A 3,978-nucleotide genomic window follows, 5' to 3' on the forward strand; every position below is an offset into this window, starting at 1 on the left:
TAAATCATTCTGCAGATTCTTATTATAATTTGTTTTGTTTTGTTTTATTTTGTTTTGTTTTTAAAGATTTATTTTTATTATTTTTTTATTGGAAAGGCAGATATGCAGAGAGGAGATACAGAGTGGAAGCTCTTCTGTCCAATGATTCACTCCCCAAGTGAGCGCAACGGCCGATACTATGCCGATCCGAAGCCAGGAGCCTCTTCCGGGTCTCCCACGCGGGTGCAGGGTCCCAAAGCTTTGGGCCGTCCTCGACTGCTTTCCCAGGCCACAGGCAGGGAGCTGGAAGGGAAGCGGGGCTGCCGGGATTAGAGCCGGCGCCCATATGGGATCCCGGGCGTGCAAGGCGAGGACCTTAACCACTGTGCCACCACGCCGGGCCGAATTCTTATTATAATTTATGACTGACTGATTCATAAATTACAATATTTATCAATTTAGATGGTAAATCACCAACAAAAGCAGATCTGGTAACTGCTCTTACGTGTTTTCATTTTTGAGTAACAAAAAAAAAAAAAAAACAGGCACCTAATATCAAGCCTTTGATTTTTCCTAAGTGCAGTTCGATGATTTGAGCATTTGTTAGTATAATACAGAGAACAAAGAGAAAAAAATACAAAATGGCACTGACTATCAATGCCAATACTCATCTCATTCTAGTTACATTCTAAGGATATTATTAATTTTTGTATTACTTGCTTTAGCGCACAAACCAAAGCCAATAACTTGAGGTATATATACAATACCTACACAAATTTACACAAAAATATTTTTGATAACTAATATTACATTTAAAAAGGTATATTTATTATTTTTGTAACGTCAGATATACAGAAAGGAAGAAAGAGAGGGAGATCTTAGTCCTTTGATTCATCCCCCAAGCGGCTACAGAGCTGAGCTGATCTGAAGCCAGGAGCCAGGAACTTCTGGATCTTCCACGTGGGTGCAGGGTCCCAAGGCTTTGGGCGATCCTAGACTGTTTTCCCAGGCCACAAGCAGGGACCTGGATGGGAAGCTGGTCAGCCACCGGGATTAGAACCGGCGCCCTTATAAGATCCTGGAGCATGCAAGGCAAGGACTTTAACCTCTAGGTTACAGTGCAGAGCACAGTAATGTTACATTTTAAAATTTTGGAAATCGAGTTTCTGTGCTGATTTGTATTTTGACTTAAATGGAAGGAGAAGATAATATCATGTAAAGAGGGAGGGTCATACTGATACTAAAGCCCTTTCATATTCATAATGCATTCCTCTCCATTTATGCTTAGCACAGGCTACACAATATCTTGAAAGGATTCATTATGAGAAAAATCTCAGTCACAGCTTTAATGGCTTACTTTGGAAGGAATAACAAGAAAGCAAATTGGGAGGAGAGACTTCATCTTTGTTTCTTCATACGTGATCTTCATTTTTCTTCTTCTCACTAAAGTTTAAATCAGTTTCTTATAAATATATCTAAGCCATTAATTTTTGCAACACGCAGTTACGGTCCAGCACATTGTTCATGTAAAACCTACAAGAAGAAATTAGTAGAGATCATCTGCTCTTCAATCATGACGTTGTCCACTCAAGTCCTTGACATGATCGCTCACCAGTAGGAGCACAGCCTGCCTGGACATGCTCACTGGTGATCTTTGATAGGAGTTCGCTTTGAAAACTGAGAAATTTTGGCTACAAAATATTGCATAGCCTGTACTGTGTAGTAGACATACACAAAAATTTTAATAAGCATCATCAGCTAGATGTTCCACAAGCTTTATCATATTACACTCAGTAAGACTTACCAGCGACCTGGTATAAATGAAAACTTGTCTTCCAATGTTTTCATCAATGATGGATATTATCAATATTTTACATTTTTGTTATAATGAATGATAATCAGCTCACTCAAACTTTTTAACCTTTTAATTTGAATTTGTTTTCCATGTTCATTTCCTTTATTACTAGTAAATATACATTTTGCTATGATTATCTGATGACATTTCTTTTTAGAAAGTTATTTATTTGGAAGTCTGAGTTACAAACAAGGAGGGAGAGAAATTCCATCCACGGATTCACTAACTACATACCTACAATGACCGTGTCTGCACCATATTGAAACCAGGAGCCAAGAGCTTCTCCCAGGTCTCCCACATGTGTGCAGGGGCCCAAGAATGTGTGCCCCTTTCTGCTGATTTTCAAGTCATAAGCATGGAGCTGGATGGGAAGCGGAACAGACAGTACACAAATTGGCACATATGTGGGATACCAGATCTATAGTCAGCTGTTTAACTGGATAGGCCTGAAGGCCAAACCTTCAGTTATTTCCAGAAGGTAAATAATTGATCATTAACCAATAACTAGTTTTGCAAATATCTATGCCTTTTATTTTTATTGTATAACAACTTCAATTTTTATGTAGCCAAATAGGCTGTGTTTTTACCTACGTTTTCTTGATTCTGTATCATAATTATGAATCTGTTTTTTACCCTGAGATTAAAATACAAGTTTCTTCTAATATGATTATAATTTTGTCTTTTACATTTGAATTTTGAAATCATCTGGAATTTATTTCAGTGAAAGTTGCAAAGCAGATGGTCTAACTACAGCTTCACTTCAAAATAGTTAGGTCCCTAAATGTGTCTTGAATGGTCCACTACATTTTTAATACGAAATATCAGCTTTCTTGCATACTTGGCTCTAAAATGCAGAGGTGTTTCTTTTTGTATTCTTTTGTCTTGTTGCATTTACATACAGGAGATAAGAACCAAGAAGTCTGCTTGCATGCCAAAATAGTTCTTCAGGTGCATGCGAAGATACTTCAAATACTTGTGATTTTTTTTTTCTAAAACACACTCTTCATACGATTATAATCACATTTAATGATACAATCATTCCTCTGGTCATGAAACCAAAACTATGTTGTCATCAAATTTTCTCACTTCTGTTTCCAAAGAAGCTCTCCAGAACTCTGTTATGCATTTTTCATGATCACAGTCAATTTCAAGCCCTAATCTTCTCTCCCTTGGATTATTAAAATATACTTCAAACATTCAATAGCCTCCAAAGTGGCCCTTTAATAGATTGGAATTTCATCACAGCATGATAGTTCTTTTTCGTCCCTTCTTCACTGTACCCAAAGTGATTTTTTAAGCAAGTGAATCATGAATCAATTAAACAAGTCAAAATGAATCAATTAAGCATGTCGGCAAAAATTTGTTTTTTCAATGTTAAGCAATGCACACTGTGAAAGTACTTAAAAAAACAAAATAAGTAAAACAGCCCAACCATAGGCAACTATCCAAATTTTTTTGTGCCCAGGCAAGTGTTACACGGCTAAGAGAAAAGCAGCCAGCAGTGACAGGCTTTCTGGGCCTGGCTAATCACAAATTTGTATTAACTACACCATTATGCCAACATAGTCGCTTATTTTTATTCCATTATTCTCATATTCTCTCTCTCTCTCTCTCTCTCTCTCTCTCTCTCTCTCTCTCTCTCTCTCTCTTTAAAAAGTGAAGAAGGCTGGAATTCCCTACTGCAACACACCACCCTGGGTCTCATGGGAAGAGATGGGAAGGAACCTAAGGATGTATTGGAATAGGAGTGGCTGGGGTACATTTGACAGAGGAGGAATGAATTCTGGAATCTTCCATGGAACAGGCCACTACACTCAAAGGTAGGTGATGGAATCGAGATGGGATGGTTTAAAGTGGGAAAACCAGAGCACATGTTTGGATCAGACCAATACACCTGCCAACATGAGAGACCTGGGCTGGGATAAACCATATTGCCCACCTCCTTCTGGCAAATGAAAAAAAAGGTGAGGCTAATGGGCATGTCTGACTGGGCTAGGCACAGTATCCATCCATGAGGGCTGGATCAGGGCGTGGGCCAGGTCAGGCTGGGACACAACACCCACCAGAATGCAAGAGAGCTGCATCCAGGTGCAGATTCTGTAGGGGAATAGTGGAGATGATTCTGTAGGACTGAAACACCTGAT

The sequence above is a fragment of the Ochotona curzoniae genome, unplaced genomic scaffold (assembly GCF_017591425.1).
Source record: "Ochotona curzoniae isolate NIBS_2020 unplaced genomic scaffold, NIBS_Ocur_1.0 scaffold_1852, whole genome shotgun sequence".
NCBI classification, from domain to species: domain Eukaryota; kingdom Metazoa; phylum Chordata; class Mammalia; order Lagomorpha; family Ochotonidae; genus Ochotona; species Ochotona curzoniae.